Source organism: Nicotiana tabacum, chromosome 8 (assembly GCF_000715075.1).
Source record: "Nicotiana tabacum cultivar K326 chromosome 8, ASM71507v2, whole genome shotgun sequence".
NCBI classification, from domain to species: domain Eukaryota; kingdom Viridiplantae; phylum Streptophyta; class Magnoliopsida; order Solanales; family Solanaceae; genus Nicotiana; species Nicotiana tabacum.
In genome coordinates, this window is record NC_134087.1 from 87,989,498 (window position 1) to 88,011,394 (window position 21,897).

The window sequence follows — 21,897 nt, forward strand, 5'->3', positions numbered from 1 at the left end:
TCGAGCTACACTTAGAATTTTTCCTAGACAAACATTCATGGCAAGTTCTAAACTTATTGGCACAAGACTTGGACCTGCAATTCGATGCCTCACCTCACAAGATATAAGATTGTTAAAGAGAATAGATTCAATGGCCCACAACAACCATAGCTAAGATTGAGCATCACAAATGGCCCCAAAAAGCTACTCAATGATTGCTTAGTCAACACAAGAGCCTAAAGGTCAGAACTAGAACTATTCTTTGCCAATCAACTTGTTTCTAACCATAAGGTCGAAGGTAAATGTGTTAGGCCCAAGTGAAGCTTGCCTAAGACACTTTTATTCATTACTACAATTTAAACAAAAACATAAAAAAATAGACTCAATCCCTTAAGAAGGTTGTTACGCCATCCATCGTCGAAAGAGCCACCCAGTTCACACAACATCCACCTTTGGAAAGAACCGTGGCATTAAGAAAACCAAAGGCTTATTGTCCACATAATATGTAAAAAGAAGCTAACCACTTAACAAGAAACTATTAAAGGAAATAGGAAGCTATGAAGTAAATTACGGAAATCAACTGAATATATATAAATTTGAAGTAAAGCGAATATTTACATAAATGAAAAGGAATATATATATCAAATGGTAAAATATGCATACCAAATGTGAAAGTAACGAATATATACATACCAAAAGTAAGATAAAGAGAAGTAAAAATAAAGAAAAATTATCTCATAGTTATTACATACCAATGTTATCAAATTATCACCAAATCAAAATAGACCCCCCCCCCAAATAAAAGATAGCATCGTCCTCAATGCTAATATCAAAATAAGATCAGGAAAAGGGTTAGAGAGTAAAGAAAACTCCCTATGTGGTCTGCATCGGCTCCGGCACATGAGTGGGGTCTTCAGACTGCATATGATCAGCAGCTTCCTCCGGGTCCTCTAACTGGATATCCAAATCTGATTGGGGGACCACAGGGTTGTGGAGCATCTGGATCATCTCCGCAGTAGTATGTGTAGTGGCAGCCGGCTCCTCAGACTGCCTAGCTGCTAGTGCCTCATCTACTGTCTGTGCTGTTAAGACTTACTCCTCCAAGAGCAAGTCCAATGGAATGTCTCCAGCCGAAGTAAACCTCTCTACCTTCTTCTTCCGCTGCTCTACTGACTCCTTTGAGGCCCGAGTCTTCTTCATCTTTTTCACTTGCTTGCACAAATCCTTGATAGCCTTTCCATATGTTTCCAAAGTGTTCAAGATCATCTTCTAGTTGTCCATGATCTTCTTCTGGTTGTCTAGAAGCTCCTTCAATGACTCCTTTATTGATGGAGGTAACTAAGGCTGTGTCGTGGCTGACTGTGCTACTACTGCGCTGGATAAGACAGACAGCTTTGATGTAGCTACCTGAATCCAGTTGTTGATGCTGGACAATGTCTGAGAAACCCGCAGTGCAATCTGAGGGTTAGTAGAAAAAGATGGAACAGACAATGGCATGGTGATGGATGTCTCAGATGAAGGAGGAGGTATGGTAGCTGAAGATCCCCCTGCTGTGGAAGGCTCTGATCCGGCAGCTACTACCATTGGCTCTTTATACTGGCCAGTGGAGATAACGACTTTACCTTTTGCTTTAGGGTTTTCCAATCCTTTGGTGCTATACCAGGAGAAAGGCTTTTTTGGCTTTGTCTTTGTGTCATAGGTCTTCTTCTCAACTTCTGTATTCTTGAAATACGTGGTGAGGAAGTTGGGGTAGGGGTAGGATCTTTCTTCCTTTCCAACTGCCTTTGTGATGTGATAGTACATGAGGTTCCCCACATTGATAGGATACCCCGCCATTATGGAGGCTATAAAGACACACCGTGTGAGTGGGAGGACATTGTCGTGCTGACATGGGTCCAGCCGACTGCAAACAAAGGTGGCCCACCCCTTGGCTTCAAAGCTGAGGGTGTTTCTGTATATTGGGACTCCAGCTGTGAACCATGCCGGTGTCGTCCTTGGGAATAATATCTCCGCCAACCATGTTGCTTCATCAAGTGCCAGCTTCTCCAAGTACTGCACCGCTCCACATCCTCAAAACCAGCATATTCATTCAACGTATGGCCATCAAACTGGATCTTCAAATTCCAGACTTTTGTCATAGTGGTGCCCTTTTTTATGTGGGCGACGTTTGCATAGAACTCTTTGACAAGGTATTCATTAGCATCCGAAACATTGCTGGTGAAGAACTTCCACCCTATTCTCTCCTCAAACTGCCTCTTGGTATTTGGATTGTGGGGAAGGATGTCTCTCTCTATGAACTATCTCTCAAGGGTGAGTGACCTTTGGGGCCACCATTCTCGGAACTTCTGATAAGCTAATTCGCTCACAAATCTATTAGCCCACACCTTGACTTTTTCGGATTTAGCCAACCCCCAGTATTGGTGTCAGCCCCTTTCCAGTCATCCGGGACTTCATCATCATCATCCACAGAAATAGGGGCAGCTGGTGAAGCCGAAGTTATAGCAAGTGGGGAAGATGGTGCAAAAGCCTCACTACCTTCCTCTGAGCCATCAGACGACTCAGAAGAGGAGGTAGGTTCATCTCGTAACTGGAATTTCACTTGAACTGTGTGGGGACATGAGTTGGCACAGAGTCTCCTTCCGAAGCTTCCCAGGAAGGAACATACTTCCAATTGACTTTTGTACTTCTATGGGTATTTTGGTCTTTCCTTTACCCCTGCCTCGGGAGGGTTCTGCCCTCCCTTTAGATGTATCACCTCTACCTATGGAGCAGACCATTTTCTGCAGCAAACAAACAATGAAATACAGTTAGAATAAAGCTTCTAGCATATGTTCAAATAATGCATATGCAATGCAGATATTGATGCTCAGAACAAGGAACCATAGTCCGCGTAAAATGATTGTGGCCATGAAGAGACAAACGCGTACCGCGAAAAAGTAACTGCGACCACGAAGAGATTAGGTTCAAATTGCTAACTCTCTAATCTTGGTTGAATGCGGACCGTGAAAAAATTAACACAGTCATGAAGGACCAATCGCGGACTGCGTAAAAGTGACCGCGGCTGTGAACTCTTAACAAAAACCAGTAATTAAAAAGCTAGGGTATCGCAGACCGCAAAAAACTGAACGCAGTCGCATACCCTACTCGGACCGCAGAAAAATGACCGCGGCCGCGAAAGTCAAGCGCAACTAGTACTGACGAACACTGACAACTAGGATTTTTTCTAAGTGTTCAAAATTACTTCAATTAATCATGCAAAGTTACTAACCCTATCCCCTATTAGGCATATAAACACTTCCCACAAGTATTTAATCATCAATTAAGCATTAATCTTAAATTATTGCTTGCATCTAACCCTAACTAAATTAAAACAAGGAGAAAAGAAAAGAAAAAGTTAAAACAGATCATGGAAAACATACCAGTTGTAAAGTTCTAGTAGGAAATGAAATTGAGATGAAATTGATTAGAATGAGATGAAATTGAGAGCTGGAGAAGAGGAACGATACTTTTTTGTATGGTGAAATGTTAGGGGTCGAAACGTGTAAAATGATTAAGCATCCCCTATTTATTCTTAGCAGCTAGTGGAACCCACCGCCTTACCTGAACGCGGCCACAAAATTCTATCGCACTCCGCATTTTGTTACCTGATGAAGCACAACTTCAAACACCTGGGCGCGGTCTATGAAATAATGGATGCGGCCGCGGAATACACTGCGGACCGCCAAAATATGGATGCGGACCGCGAAATTTTGGGCGCGGTCCACGAACTTCCAACACTTAGCCAATTTTTCCTTTGTCAATTTGCTACACTACACAACCAATTCCTACATACACTTCACAACCAGTTAGTCCAAAATAATTCCTAATCTAGAAGAAAATCAAAAGAAAGAAAAACACATGGGTTGCCTCCCAAAAATCGCCTGATTTAACGTTACAGCACGACGCATGTTACCATCATTCACTTGAAATGGATCAATGCCACAATGTGGCCATCATCAGTAGTTCTTCACTCGATGCCCTTTGACTCTAAAGATCTCACCATTATTGTTTTTCAAATCTATAGCACCAAAAGGAGTTACATGCACCAATTCATAGGGACCGCTCTATTCTGACTTTAGCTTTCTCGGGAACATGCATAACCAAGAGTTTAATAAGAGAACAAGGTCACCTTCTTTGAATTTTTTGTTCCAGATATACTTATCATGTAGGTACTTCATCTTGTCCTTATACAATGACGAATTGGAGTAAGCATGAAACTGGAACTCATCAAGTTCATTCAATTGCTCCACCCGAAGATTGACGGCTACATCCCACTCTAGGTTCAACTTCTTCAACGCCCACATGCCTTATGCTCTAATTCCACTGGTAGGTGACATGCGTTACCAAATACCAACTGATATAAAGACATACCAATTGGAATCTTGTAAGCTGTTCTATAGGCCCATAAAGAATCGCCAAGTTTCCTTGACCAATCAGTCCAGCTTGCATTGACAGTCTTGGATAGAATACTCTTGATCTCTCTATTGGAAACCTCAACCTGTCCACTTGCATGAGGGTGATAGGGAGTTGAAATCTTGTAAGTGACACCATATTTGGAGTGTAAAGTGTCAAAAGATTTGTTACAAAAGTGAGAACCCCCATCATTAATGATGGCCCATGGTGTGTCGAACCTCGTGAATATGTTTTTCTTCAAGAAGGCCACCACACTTCGTGCTTCATTATTGGGCAAAGCCACAGCTTCAACCTACTTGGAGATAATCCACATCAACAAGAATATAAGTGTTCCCACATTAACTCATAAATGGACCCAAGTCGATACCCCACATTCTTTTTGGAAATCTCACCGGCTCTTTGGCACTCATCACACTGCTTAACAAACTCGCTAGCATCTTTGTACAATGTAGGCCAATAGAATCCACAGCTTAGGACCTTTGTAGCACTTCTCGTCCCATTATGGTGACCACCATAGGGCGAAGAATGACAAGCTTCAAGAATACCCAATTGCTCTTCTTCTGGAACACATCTCCGGATAACACCATCGGTACAAATTTTGAAAAGATATGGCTCGTCCCAATAATAATCCAAGTAGTCCCGTTTGAGCTTCTTCCTTTGGTTTGAAGAGAACTCATTTGGGACAATTCTGCTCACAAAATAGTTAGCCACATCGGCAAACCAAGGCATCCCGGTCAAAGACATGGAAAAGAGTTGTTCATCTGGAAACAAATCATTCATCTCAAGGCCATCATGGGGCCTCCCCTCCTCTTCCAAATGGGACAAGTGGTCCCCACTTGATTCTCTCTCCCTTTTTAGTTTATTATTTCAAGATCAAACTCTTGTAGAAGAAGTACCCACCTCATCAATCTAGACTTTGAGTCTTTCTTACTCATCGAATAGCAAAACATCGCATGATCGGTGTGAACAATCACTTTGGTACCCATGGGGTATGGGCGAAACTTTTCCATAATGAAGACAATGGCTAAGAGTTCTTTCTTGGTCACCATATAGTTGACCTAGGCATAATTCAATATCTTACTAGCATATTAGACTAGATGGAATATCTTGTTGATTATTTGCCCCAATATCGCTCCTACCGCCACATTGCTAGCATCACACATGAGCTTAAATGGTAAGCTCCAATTTGGTGCGGTAATGATGGGAGTGGTAGTCGACCTATACTTGGGTAGCTCAAAAGCCTTCATGCAATCATCATTGAACACAAATTTTGCATCTTTTCCAACAACTTGCACAAGGGGTTTACCACCTTTGAGAAATCCTTGATGAACCGACGGTAAAACCATGCATTCCCTAGAAAGCTCCTCACTCCTTTAACAAAAGTAGGAGGAGGGAGTTTTGATATCACTTCAATCTTTTCTTTATCCACTTCAATACCATTCTTGGAGATCTTATGGCCGAGGACAATGCCTTCTTCTACCATAAAGTGACACTTCTCCCAATTAAGCACCAAGTTAGTCTCTTCACAATGTGCCAAGACTTTATCAAGATTACCCAAACACTCATCAAAAGAATCCCCCACAACATAAAATCCATCAATGAACACCTCGAGGAAGTCCTCCACCATATCCGTAAATATTGCCATCATACACCGCTGAAAAGTAGTCGGTGCATTACATAGACCAAACGGCATCGTTGAGAATGTAAATGTGCCATATGAACAAGTGAAAGTGGTCTTCTCTTGGTCTTTAGGAGCAATAAGAATCTGGTTATACCCAGAATACTCATCCAAGAATCAATAATAAGCACGTCCGGCTAACCTATCAAACATTTGATCAAGGAATGGAAGTGGAAAATGGTCTTTTCGAGTCACTTTGTTGAGTTTCCTATAATCTATGCATGCCCTCCAACCGGTGACAGTTCTAGTGGGGATCAACTCATTGTTGTCATTTGTAATCACGGTCATGCCCCCTTCTTTGGGACACATTGTACCGGCGAAGTCCATGAGCTATCAGAAATGGGGTAGACAACCCCAGCATCCAACCACTTGATAACCTCTTTCTTAAAAACCTCTTGCATGGCCTCGTTCAAACTTCTTTGACGTTCCACGAAGGGTTTGGCATCCTCCTCCAATATCATTTTATGCATGCAAAAGGTAGGGCTTATACCCCAAATGTCCGCCAATGTCCAACCTATTGTCTTCTTCCTCCTTTGGAGCACTGCAAGGGTGGCATTTACCTGCACGTTAGTTAAGCATGAGGGAAGAATAACAGGTAAAGTGGAACAAGGGGCTAAGAACTCATACCTGAGGTGTGAAGGCAAAGGCTTCAACTCCAATATGGGAGGCTCCTAGATTGAGGGCTTTTTTGGTGGAGTCTTCCAGTTCTCAAGATCTAAGGAAAGTTTCTGGGGCTCATATGTATATGAACATATTCCTTGCAAAGCATTGACATATTCAACCAAGCCTTCATCCTCAATCACATCATGGTTCAATAACACAGCTTCCAAAGGGTCCTCCACATTAATCACAACACTTGTGTCTTTAACAATCACTTCGGTCACAAGATCCACAAATGAACATACTTCGTTGCTATTGGGCTGCCTCATTGACTTGCAAACATGGAACACAACTTTTTCATCGCACACCCGGAAGGTGAGCACCCCTGCTTCCACATCAACTAAGGCCTTCCCTATAGCTGGGAAAGGTCTCTTCAATATGATCGGCACCTCATAGTCAACCTCATATTCAAGTATCACAAAATCCGTGGGAAGTATGAACTTGTCGACCTGAACTAGCACATCATCAATTATCCCTAATGGCCTCTTCATTGTCCTGTCCACCATTTGCAACCTCATGGATGTGGGACTTGGTTGCCCAATCCCCAGTGCCTTGAACACAGAGTATGGCATCAAGTTAATGCTTGCCCCCAAGTCACACAAAGCTTTGGCAAAATCGACACTACCAATAGTGCATGGGATTGTAAAGGCAACAGGTTCTTCTAACTTTGGAGCCATGGAATGCACAATAGCACTCACTTGGTGTGTTATTTTGATTGTTTCACACTTCATTGATCTCTTCTTTGTTACCAAGTCCTTCATGAACTTGGCATATCCCAACATTTTTTCTAGAGCTTCAACCAAAAGCACATTTATGGACAAACTTTTGATCATATCAATAAATTTTTTGGAACTGGTTCTCGTTGTTTTGTTTTGCAAGCCTTTGAGGATATGGTGGAGGAGGCCTTCGCAAAGGAGTCTTGGCTTTGGGCACTACCGTTTCCAGTATGTCTATCACGTATTCCCTAGACGAGTTCACATCATTTTGTGTCTCATCCACGTTGTCATCAATGTCTATCCTCACATCTTCATTCACATTCTCACACTCACTTGCACATTATTGCTTGGCTCATCGTCATCTTGCACCAGCACATCATCACTCACAACCTTTCTTTGATTAGAGGTACTAGAAACTCCACATCTACCACTTCTTGTAGTCACCACCATATCATGGCCCGTATTGTTGTCACCCTTCAGGTTTACTACCGTATCACTTAGTAGTGCCCTATTAGGGCGAGTATTCAAAGCTTGAGAACTTTTGCCGAGTTTTACTTCCAAGTTGCGGATAGAAATATTGTGGGAGGCCAATTGGGCATCGGAGTCGGTGCATTTATTCATCATTTCCTCAATCATTGTCTCTATCTGTCCCATCTCATTATTGGAAGAGCTAGGACCTTGTGATGGATATGGAGGCGGGTTGTTTGGTTGTTAATACATCGGAGGCCTTTGAAAGCCCAGCCCCCGATTCCCTTGATTATTGTTGTTCCAGCCCTCTTGGTTGTTATTGCCTCCCCAATTGCTATTATTGTTGCCACCCCAATTGCCTTGGTTTTCTTGGTTACCCCAGTTTTGATTGTTGTTTTTCCTCCAATTGCTTTGGTTGTTGTTGTTGCCACTATTCCGATTTCCTTGTTGATTTTGATTTCCCCAATTTCCTTGGGATCTCCACTATTGTTGATTCAGAGCATTACCTTATTGACCTTGGTAGTTGTTCACATATTTAACCTCTTCACTTTGATCATCATATACATCATCTTGGTTGTAACCACTACCACTTTGCTCAAATGGATCCGGATTGCCTTGAACTTGTTGACCTCGTTGCCTCCTCTTATTGACCATCATATTCACCCCTTCCATGGAATTCACTTGTTTTGGCCCTTGAACTTGTTGCAACTGAGCTTTGGCCAATTGGTTCATAGTCGTAGTTAACTCGGCTATTGCTTGGCCGTGGTCATAGAGCTCCTTGTATAGGTGAATGACATTGGGATCACCTTGTGGCACATTAGCTCGACTTTGCCATGCCGAAGAAGTATCCTCCATCTCATCAAGTATTTCACACGCCCCACCATAAGGCATGTTCATGAAGTTTCCCCCGGCGAGTTGGTTAACTACATATTGGTTGGTAGTGTTAATGCCACGGTAGAATGTTTGTTTGATCATGGCTTCTGTCATGTCATTGTTCGGACATTCTTTAACCATCGTCCGATACCTTTCCCAAATCTCATGAAGCGGTTCATTTGGCTCTTGTTTAAAAGCAAGGATATCATCTCTTAGCATTGTCATATGTCCCGGAGAGAAGAAATTTGCTATGAATTTCTCGGCCGACTCATCCCAAGTAGTGATGGAATAGTTGGGAAACTTTCAAGCCAATCCAAAGCCTTCCCCCTTAGAGAAAATGGGAAAAGCCTTAATCTCAATGCATCCTTAGAAATGTTAGTTTGCTTGCTCCCCCAACATGTATCAACAAAAACTTTGAGATGCTTGTAGGCATTTTGGTGTGGAGCTCCGGTGAAGAAACCCCTCTATTCCAAGAGTGTAAGCATGACATAGGTTATTTGAAAGTTGCCCGCCCTAATCTGGGGCAGGACTATTGCACTTGCATAGCCTTCGGTGGGCAACACCCGGTGTGCTTCCCTTGCTGGAGGTGGGGGAGGGTTTGGAATTGTCACAACCCAAACTAGAGGGCTGTGACTAGAACCCGGCCATACTTGTTGAGCACCAACATATATTTTATCTAACCTTCTTTATTATCTTTTAAGGCCGAAGAGATCAATATAAATGGTAGACATGGATCATGGATAACCAACAATGAAAGATGATGGCATGAACATACATACCATGGGATGACCAAACAACCAAGAAACTATATATAAGGTACGAGCTACCATGCTACCATGAAAGACTATACAACAAAAATCAGCTAACAAGGCATACCCAACTATACATAAGTCGACACCTATCTATGAGCCTCTAAAGGAACATAAGTGTTGCAACATTTCCGGAACAAGGCCCCGGCATACCCATAAGGTCTATAACAAAAATGCATACCAAGACCACGGCAAGTTCGGAGAAGAGATCTCGCCAATAACCGCTGAATTAGGAAGCCTACTATAGTAGTGGAGCTGCGTCTACCCATCTATCAGGACTTGCAACATGACATGCAGCGTCCACAAATAAAAAAGGCGTCAGTACGAATAAAGTATTGAGTATGCAAGGCAGGAAAGCATAACTATGAACAGAGATGTGAATAAGGATAGAGAATATACAACCTGTAATATCTGGGTACCTCTGTGGGCTACTGACATGAAATGCATGATACAAACATATATATACATAAATTTTTAAAACACACACCTCTGTGGGCATCATCATCATCATAACGTACCCGGCCTCAAAGAGGAATCAATAAAAACGTACCTGGCCATCATAAGGCTCGGTAGAATCGAACCTGCCACGTGGAGCTCGGTAAAACCCAACTGATCAGTGGTTTCACAATAGGTGTCATACCCGACCGACTATAGCATGGCTCGCTAGAGTAAAATACATACATATAATGCATGCTCGACTCATGGAATCACGTTCTAAACCTTTCGGAGTGACGTAAGGTCGGTATCCTCTGTACATGTTATTAGGACTAACTCTTCACCATGAACCTTATAAGAATCAGGAATTACCAACAATATTTATAACATAAGAATAAGAGAAGCAACATCAACATCAAAAATGTTCCATAAGAGGGGAAACAATGTAAGTACTGCTAGCTTCTAAGAGTAGAGTAACTTTGGAAGCTCGTTCATTACATTTTGTACAATCGAAATCGTGCAAAATAAGGAAAGGGATAGCCTCACATACCTTGTATATACTACCCAACCTCAAGCTATGCAAATGTCACGACTTCTTAATCTACAATAGGAGATATGATACTATCGTTTACGTTTAAGCGTTGTAACTATTATGTACCGACCATAACCTGAATAGCACCTACCTTATTTATATGACTTCCCACAAGTAAAAACAATCACCAAATAACCCAAACAACTTCAATGTTAACCATATTGAGCCTCCCAAAATAGTCTACCAACCGATAACATTACTACCAAACCTTTCGATATATATTTCACAAGTTCTAGCTTCAATGACTTAGCCGCAACTTGGATAATCTTAAATACAAATAGAGTAAGAGGTTCCTTACCTTTAGACAGAAATAACAACTCCAATTTGACCTCAATTGTCCACGAAATATCCCTTCAATGCTGCCACAACAACAAGGAAGCGAAACTGGCAATCAATTAGGGTTTTTCGGTACTAGAATCACTTTAGAAGGCTTGAAATCACCTAGGGTTGATATTAAGAACTTGAGGGAGTATTTACATAACATAAACCCCTTAAAACCACCTCCCACATGAGCTGGAACAACACAAAAATGAGCAACAACAAAAAGAACAAGAAACTTACTAGCGCCACGAGATTCCCGACATTTGATTTGTGTTGTTTGCCCTTTGTTTGGGTCTTGATTCTTGAGAAAATCTTGAGAGGGAATCTAGAGAGAACCTTGAGATGGTGTTTCTAGGGTTCTAACGTTTGAATTTTGTGAAAAAACGACTTAAAACGGGTTGGATATATATATATATATATCCAAATGTCTTAAATCGCCTAAGTGGGCCCCATAGAGAGGTGCTTGGCGCAGTCTCACCAAAAATGCAAATATGTCTCTACTATGATGCTGTATCGACAAACGATTTAATGAGTTAGAAACTAGACTCGAAGATCTTCAATTTAGTAAGTGGATCGTCCTGTAATTCCACGTATATTGGGAGAAAATCTAAGATACATTTATCCTAATTTTCAGCTCATTATTAATGTAACTTGTGATGACCTTTGCCAACTTTTGTTCCACCACTCGCTTGACTTCAAGACTTATGATACGGATAATATATGATTCAAATACCTTAAAATATGACCCCTTGAGTGTATTAAGCACCTCTATATTTACTCAAAAATACGGCTGACAACATCCTTGATTCGTTTAACTTCTAATACTTGTTAACCCCCCCTTATACACCTTTGTATCATTTAAGACCAATAGAATTAACTTCTTATCATCTTAAAGATAATCTCTTCATGGATTTATGTTGACTACCTTATGGCATGAACTAACGTATGTGAATATGGGTTGTAACACCCTCCCCCCCCTAGGAACATTCGTCCTCGAATGTAAGGGTTTATGGGGAGTCCAAATCATCGTGGATTCCAACGGAAATTTCCGGTCAATTTTCCCCTATAAAATGGTCACTAGCAAAACTTGCAAGCAGCCAACGTATGGCCTCACAAGGTTATATAAAGCACAATGAATATGTACATTATATGCATATCACCATTTTGTATTAAGGAAGAATATTCTCAAGCTATTGCTTACCTCATAGAGCTGTTTCACCTTCTAATGCGTCCTGCGTTCCCCTGGCATCCTCGTTATATTCCTTCTGGAACAGATAAGGGTATTTATACTTCATCTCTTCTTCTGCTTCCTATGTAATTTCTTCCATATTCTTGTTCCTCCACAATACTTTGACGGAAGCTACATCTTTTATTCTCAGCTTGCGAACTTGTCAAATCTAATATAGCCACTGGTACTTCTTCAGATGATAGATCCTCTGTAACTTGTACATTTTTGATAGGGACAACTCGAGAAGGGTCTCCAATACATTTCCTCAACATGGATACATGGAATACCGGATGGACAAATTCTAATTCGGATGGCAATTCTAACTCATAAGCAACCTGTTCAATTCGTCGAAGAATTTTATACGGCCTGATATACCTTGGACTCAGCTTACCTTTCTTCCCGAAATGCATAACACCATTCATTGGTGAGATACTCAGGAAATCCCAATCACCAACCTGAAACTCCAGATCACGACGTCGGACATCGAAATAAGACTTTTGCCTGCTTTGTGCCATCCTCAATCGCTAATGTATCACTTTCACCTTCTCAATGACTTGGTGAATCAAATCTGGCCCATATAATTCTATTTCACCAACTTCAAACCATCCAATTGGTGGTCTATATCTCCTCCTGTATAATGCGTATGGGGCCATTTTAATACTAGAATGGTAGCTATTATTTTAGGCGAATTATATGAGTGGAAGATGGTCATCCCAATTCCCCTTGAAATCTAGAACACATGCTCGTAGCATATCTTCAAGTGTCTGAATAGTACGTTCAGCATATCCGCCTATCTGCGGATGAAATGCAGTACTAAGATTCACTTGTGTATCTAAACCCTTCTGAAAAGGCCTTCAAAAGTCAGACGTAAAATGAGCTCCTCAGTCTGATATATAATAGTGATATAATAGATATGTGCACACCATGAAGCCTAACAATCTCCTTGATATACAACTTCGCATAATGTTCAGCCATGTAAGTTGTCTTAACTAGCAGAAAATGGGCACATTTTGTAAATTGATCAACTATCACCCAGATAGAATCAAACTTATGATAAGAGCGAGGTAATCCAATAATGAAGTCCGTATTAATCACCTCCCATTTCCAGTTCGGAATCTCTATAGTCTGAAGCAATCCACCGGGTTTCTAATGTTCTATCTTTACTTGTTGACAATTGGGATACTGGGCTATAAATTATGCAATAGAATTCTTTATGTTATCCCTCCAACACTGCTCCTTGATATTATGATACATCTTTGTCGAGCCGGGATGGATGGAATATTGGGATTGATGAATCTCATTCATAATCTTCTCTCGCAACCCTGCCACATTAGGCACACATAATCAACCCTAGTATCTCAGTGCCCCTTCTCCTCCAATCTTAAAAGCCGTAATTTTACACTGCTGAATGCTCTTTCTCAATCGTACTAAGATAAGATCTTCATATTACCGTGTTTTTACCTCGACTACCAAAGATGATTCTGATGTATTCTGTATAGTAACACCTCCATCATCAGAGTCTAACAATCCGTTTCTCGTATTGGCTAGCTGATGAAGCTCTTTAGTAAACCCCTGTCTACCTGCCTCAATATGTACTAAGTTTCCTATTGACTTACGGCTGAGAGTGTCTGCTACAACATTGGCTTTACTAGGATGACGCAATATCTCGACGTCGTAGTCTTTCAATAATTCAAGCCACCTACGATGCCTTAAATTCAACTCCTTCTGCTTGAAGATGTATTGAAAACTCTTGTGATCTATGTAGATGTCAACATGGACGCCGTATAAGTAGTGCCGCCATATCTTCAAATCATATATTACTACAGCCAATTCCAAATCATGGGTTGGATAATTCTTTTCATGATTCTTCAATTGTCTTGATGCATAAGCAATCACCTTCCCATGCTGCATCAATACGCACCCCAAACGTATACCTGAGGCATCACAATATACAACATAACCTTCTATTCCTTCAGGGAGATTGAGCACTGGTGCAGATGTCAATCGATTCTTTAGCTCCTAAAAACTATGTTCACAAGCGTCAGACCACTGAAACTTGGTAACTTTCTGTGTTAACTTAGTCAATGGTGCTGAATAAAGGAAAACCCTTCTACAAATCGCTTATAATATCCTGCTACCCCTAGGAAGCTGCAGACTTCTGATGGTGTTGTAGGTCTCGGCCAATTCTTTACTGCATCGATCTTCTGATGGCCAAGGAATGCTACTGAGTTCAGCCAGAATTCACATTTGGAGAGCTTAGCATATAACTTACGATCATGAAGCGTCTGTAATACTATCCGCAAGTGGCCCGCGTGTTCCGCCTCCGAACGAGAATACACTAGAATGTCATCAATGAATACAATCACGAACATATCAAGATAGGGTCTGAATACAGTATTCATGAGATCCATAAAAGTTGTTGGGGCATTTGTTAGCCCGAACGACATCACCAAGAACTCAAAGTGCCCATATCTTGTCCGGAAGGTCGTCTTTGGAACATCCTTCTCCTTAACCCTCACTTGATGATACCCTGAATGCAAGTCAATCTTGGAGAAATACTTGGCACCCTGGAGTTGGTTAAAAAGGTCGTCAATCCTTGGAAGTGGATACTTGTTCTTTATAGTAAACTTATTCAACTGTCGATAATCGATACACATCCGTAACGACCCGTCTTTCTACCACACGAACAAAACTGGCGCACCCTAAGGTGAAGTGCTAGGCCTAATAAAGCCCTTATCCAACAAGTCCTTCAACTGCACCTTCAACTCTCGTAACTCTGCCGGGGCCATTCTGTATGGAGGGATAGAGATTGGTTGAGTGTCAGGAAACACATCAATGCTAAACTCAATCTCCCTTTCAGGAGGAAGGCCTAAGAGTTCATCTGGGAAAACATCTGGAAATTCATTGACCACAGGGATTGATTGTAGAGTAGGCGGATTTGCCTCTACATCCCTAATGCGAATGAGATGATAAATGTAACCTTTTGAGATCATTTTCCTTGCCTTAAGATAGGAAATAAACCTACCTTTCGGTGTAGCAATGTTCCCCTTCCATTCAATGATGGGTTCACCAGGAAACTGAAACCTAATCATCTTCATACGACAGTCAACATTTGCATAGCATGAGGCCAACCGGTCCATTCCCGTTATCACATCAAAATCAACCATTTCTTACTCAAATGAATTTGATGATGTTTGACGACTACAAATCATCATTGTGCAACCTCTATATACCCTTCTAGCAATCACAGAATCTCCTTTTAGAGTAGATACCACAAGGGGTTTACTTATTAATTCAGGTTCAACGCAAAACTTATTAGCCACAAAGGGTGTAACATATGATAATGTAGATCTTGGATCTATTAGTGCATATACATCATAAGAAAACACAGACAATATACCTGTAACAACATCTGGAGATGACTCGAGATCCTGTCGACCTACTAGAGCATAGGTTCGATTTTGAGCACCACTCAAACTCGACGCAGCACCTCTACCTCTACCACGACCTATTGATTGCTGAAAACCCTGTGCTGGAGGTCGAACTGATGAGGAAGAACCAGACACAGATCTAGTCGGTTGAGCCATACCACCACCTCCTCTGTTAGGACAATATCGCATCATATGGCCAGGTTGTCCGCAAGAATAGCATGCATCAGAACCTCGATGGCATAGTCCAAAGTGGGCCTTGCCGCACTGATCACAATGTGGTGTTGGGGGTCTCGTCTGACTAGTATCCCTGTGATGTTGCGATCCTGACGCCCGCGAACTCTAACCTGGACCAAAATAGGTAAATCGATCATATCGAGGCCTCTGAAACTGTGGAGGAGCACTAGCAATAGGTGGCGCCGAACTCCTCGAAGATTGGGGTCTGACGCTACCTCTAAAGTCATCAGAATACCCTACAAATCTCGCCCTCTTATGCTGGCCCTTATCCTTCTCCCTATCTTCCCTCTACTAGCGCTTACAATCCTCTAGGGTCTGGGCATAAGCCTGAATATGGGAAATATCCATGCCCTTCACAAAGAAGGCTATCGTGCACTCATTTATCACATATGGTCTCAACCCATTCACGACCATATGCACCCTATTACTAATCTCGCCCACCATATGGGGAGCATACCTTGCTAAAGAATCAAACTACATACTGTACTCTCGCACACTCATATTACCTTATCGAAGGTTCAAGAACTTACCAGCTCTAGCTCGTCGTATCTCAACTGGCAAGTAGTGACGAAGAAAGGCTTCAGAAAATTCTTTCCACATAGCTGGAGGAGCGTTCGGACCCCTGGATCTCTCCCGACTATCATACCAAAAAATTTCTAAATCCCGTAATTTATAAGAAGCCAACTCTACTGCCTCTGTATCACTAACATGTAGAACCCGCAGTGTACGATGAACCTGATCAATAAAGGTCTGCGGGTCCTCCTTAAGGTCTGATTCGGTAAATACTGGAGGGTCTAGATTAATAAAATCACGAACTCTCGTACTAGCCAGTTTATTAACAACACAGGTATTGTGCCTTTGAGCCTAAGCAGCTACCAAGCTAGTCAACAACCGCACTGCACTCCGCATATCCTGGTCTGTAGTGCCAAATGGCGAAACCGATGGTGCTGGGTGCCTCTTAATATCCTCTAGAGGAGACGGAGTAGAGGAGGTATATGATGGCATCTAACTCTAAGCCTCATTTTAGCCTACTCTGGCTTGAGGCACCTGACTGGTACCCTCTCCCACAGCTGTATCAAGCCGTCTACTAATCGTTTGCTTCCTAGTTGAAGGCATCACTAAAAAAACAAGGTGAATATTAGAGATGAACACTTACGACTCAACTCTACGCACGATCTAGATTCAAGAAGAAGGTAAAACCCCTAGATGTCATGTAGCCTCCTGATTATAAATGTGGCATGCTACACATCCACAATCAAGACTCTAATAGACACGGCTCACAGACAATCCATAGGAGAGACTTGCTCTGATACCAAGTTTGTCACAACCCAAACTGGAGGGCCATGACTAGCACCCGGCCATACTTTCTGAGCAGCAACGTATATTTTATCTAACCTTCTTTATTATCTTTTAGGGCCGATGAGATCAATATAAATGGTAGACATGGATCATGGAAAACCAACAATGAAAGATGATCGCATTAACATACATAACATGGGATGACCAGACAATCAAGAAACTTTATATAAGGTACGAGCTACCACGCTACCATGAAAGACTATACAACAAAAATCAGTCGACAAGTCCTACCCAACTATACATAAGTCGACACATGTCTATGAGCATCTAAAGGAACATAAGTGCTGCAACATTATCGGAACAGGGCCCCGACATCCCTATAAGGTCCATAACAAAAATGCATACCAAGACCACGGCATGTCCGGAGAAGGGATCTTGCCAATAACCGCTGAATTGGGCAGCCTACTGTGGTGGGGGAACTGCGTCTACCCATCTATCAGGACCTGCAACATGACATGCAGCGTCCACAAATAAAAAGGACGTCAGTACGAATAAAGTACTAAGTATGCAAGGCAGGAAAGCATAACTATGAACAATAATGTGAATAAGGATAGAGAATATACAACCTGTAACATTTGGGTACCTCTGTGGGCTACTGACATGAAATGCATAATACAGACATATATATATACATAAACTTTTAAAACACACACCTTTGTGGGCATCATCATCATCATAACGTACCCAGCCTCAAAGAGGACTTGGTAAAAATGTACCCCGGCCATCATAAGGCTCGGTAGAATCATACCCGGCCATGCACTGTGAACATTTCTTTTGATGTATGATGCTCCCTATAGACGGTTTTTATCCCATCCTTTGTTGGGAATTTCATCATTTGATGGAGGGTGGATAGTATTGCTCTCATACAGTGTATCCACGGCCTTCCGAACAAGGAGTTGTACCTCATGTCTCATTCGATGACATGGAATTTGGCATTTTGGGTTGTGCCGGCCACGTTGACTGGGAGGGTGATTTCCCCTTTCGTTCTTTTGCTTGCCATGTTGAACCCATTAAGGACTCGAGAGGCAGGCACAATTTGGTCAAGCAGTCTGAGCTGCTCTACCACCCTCGACATGATAATATTGGCCGAGCTACCTGGATCCACAAGTACATGTTTAATTCGAAATGTATTTATAAGGAAAGAGATTACCAGTGCGTTGTTGTGAGGCTGAGACAAGGTCTCGATCCTTGTCACTGAATGTGAGAGCATCCTCGGGTATGTAACCTCGAGTTTGCTTTTCTCTGGTGATGGATATTTTTGTTCTTCTGATCATGGGTTTTTGTGGAGCATCGATGCCTCTCAAGTTCATGTGGACGACATGTTGTGGCTCATTTATTTCGTTCTTCTTGGTTGCCTCTCTTTCCCAGAACTGATTTTTGGCCAGGTCACTGAGGAATTCTCGAAGGTGACCTTTGTTGAGTAGTCGGGCTACTTCTTCCCGGAGCTGTCGGCAATCCTCGGTCTTGTGGTCGTGCGTGTTGTGAAATTCACACACTAAGTTATGATTTCTTTGCTAAGGATCTGATTGTATAGGCCTTGGCCACCTGGTGTCTCTAATTTTACTGATGGCGTATACGATGTCTGAAACGTCAACGTTGAAGTTGTATTCCGACAAGCGGAGCGCCTACGTCATCCCTGTGTGTCTATCGAATCTTGATCTGTTAACAAGTCCCCGATGATTCTGGCCTCAGTTTATCCTCTGGTTATTGTGGGGTATGTTGCGCCTTGGGGCATTTGTTCTGTCTTCAGCGTATGGTTGGTATCTCTCTTTATTCGGCTTTAACTACTTTGCTGGAAGCCTGCTAGGATACACCGAGCCTGAGGGGGATCCTAGTTGGTCGTATTTGGCCCTGATCTTTGACTGGTATCGGTTGTGGATGTCTGACCAAGTCACAACGGGATATTCGACTAAGTTCTGCTTTAGCCGCTTCGAAGGTACCAAGCTTCGCTCGTTATAACCTTGAGTGAAGGCCTGCACCACCCCATCATCGGAGACCGGTAGTAGTTCCATTCATTCCATTTGAAAGCGAGATACGAACTCCCGCATCATCTCGTTCTCCCTTTGCTTGATTTTGAAGATGTTGGATTTCATTGTAGCTACTTTGATGGCACCAACATGTGCCTTTATGAAAGAATCTGCCAGCATGGCAAATGAATCTATTGAGTTGGGGACCAGGTTGTGGTACCACATCATTGCTCCTTTTGAAAACGTCTCTCCGAACTTTTTCAATAGGACGGACTCAATCTCGTCGTCCCTTAGGTCGTTGCCCTTCAGTGCACAAGTATAGGTAGTGACGTGCTCGTTGGGGTTCGAGGTTCTGTTCTACTTCGGGAGCTCAGGCATTCTTAAATTCTTTGGAATGGGTTTTGGGGCCGCTTCTTGTAGGAACGGCTTTTGTACAAACTTCTTCAAATCTACACCTTTCAGAATCGGGGGTGCACCCGGAATTTGATCAACCATAGAGTTGTAGGTCTCTACCTTTTTATCGTTGGCCTCTATCTTCTTCTCGCCTGACTCAATCCTCTTTGTGAGGTCTTCGAGAATTTTTATGATGGCGGGGTCAGCTGCCAACCCGTTTTTGCTTGATCTTTCTGGTACCTGCTCGACTAGGGGAGCCATCCGCAGTGCTATCTGGTGACTTTGCATCTGAGCAATCGCCAGGTGTTGTGCATGTAATATTTTATAAATAACGTGAAAGCTAACCTCTTGTTCTTCCTGAGCCGGGGTTTTTTGAGCTTCTTGTCGCTCTTCTTGGTGTATGCTCATGTTGGTGTGGGAGCTTATTTCGACGTGTTGGGCGTCACATAAGACCACATCCGTGGGGGTTGGCTCTGGCGCGTCCCCATGGTTTAGTAGTGGTGCACCAATACCTGAAACAACTACACCATTCTCTCTGTGGTCCTCAAGACTATTGTTTTCATATGCATTCATTGAGTTTTGACCTGAAATCAAAGATCTTGGACAAGAAAAGTGTGAAAGATAACTTGCGTTATGGAGTGAACCAGGAAGAAAATAATCACTATTATTTTTAGTCCCACGGTGGGCGCCAAACTATTTACCTTGAAAATGGTAATTACAATTAGATTTGATTTTGTGGTTCTACAAATATGTGATCTATTTTTATGCTAGTTGTTAGACAAATGATGTTAAGTGAAAGATTTGGAAAAAAGATAAGAGCTTGAAAACAAGGTGATAACCAAACCGAATGGCTGACAATCTGGGCCTCGAGCTTGCTTATTAGGAGCTTCGAGATCGAGTCTGATGCCCGGCTAGGAGCTATCAAGGGGGATTAACAGTTATGATAAAATCAATGGCGGCTCTTTATGGCCAATAATAAGCAATAAATGAAGAACAATAAATAGAACACAATGAATATAAGTAATAAATGCAAGTAATGAGATCAAGAGAATATGTTAGAGAGCAGAGAGAATGTTCTTGTATATTCAATATTGAGCATTAGATTCTTTACAAAATGACAAGGATCCTCTTTATATATGAGGGGGAATCCCAACATACTACAAATGCATTTATTGCCAAGATACATGGTTGATACAACTAATTAATGCTATGGTACGGGCTTGAGCTATCCAAATAGACTAAGCCAGCTTAGTCATATGCCTTGGGAACTTCCCACTCTTTCGCCATAATTATCAATCTGCATTGCCCCAAGGTTGGACGTCGGTAGCCCCTCGTGTGTGAATCTCGACCATAGCCTCAAGCTTTTGGAAACGTGCTTATGAAGCATTGTATGACCAAAAATATGATCCTCCGATTTTACCGTATACACATATGAAGGACCTGAAAGAAAGATTGCTCAATGAGCAAATGTTCGTAAATGCTCGCATGGATCTTGTCCTCCAAACTCTTGCTTCCTCTTCCAAGCCCTCTTCCTCCAGTGTCCCTTAAAGAACGTCCCCTTAATATCCAGTTTCCAATATCTAACTTCTTAAGTTATTTTTGGTGATGTTTTGTTATTTCTGGTAATTGTTTTTTGTTTGTTCTAGACTGTGGATGAAAACAATGATTCTACTCCCGCCTGTAAAAGTCCAATTCTGGTTAATGAAAGTGATTTCCTTTTTGCTATCTATGTTGCTGCTCTTCTGTTTCTGTCTTCTATCATGCTGTGAGCACATAAGTGGTATGAGTGAGATATGCTAGACTTCTTTATGTTTCTAACCTATTCTGTGCTTTTTATGATGCGAATATGTGGAAGATTTTAATTGAATAATAAAAGAGATTAATGCATATGAGAGCATGAATGAATAAATGAATAAGAGTGCATATAAGAGCATGAATGAATGGATGAGAGCATGAATGAATAATAATCTAAAAACAAAATACATATTAAGGGGAAACTCATTCGTATGAGAGCATGAATGAATAATTATCTGAAAACAAAATACAGATTCAGAGGAAACTCATTCAGGGGGAACTCACAAAATTTCAGGTACTGACTAAGGGGGAATGCACAGCTTCAGGAGGAACTTAAGGTCTTTCTGGTTCACAATATGGTTCTTTATAGCTCTTTCTAGGACTCTCACTTATAAGTTTGTCATCATCAAAAGGGGAAAATTTTGATAGGTTACAAGAACTCTGGTTATAAGTACTTTACTTTATGTTTTGATGATCTAACAAACTTACTATCCAGAGCTAGATAAGG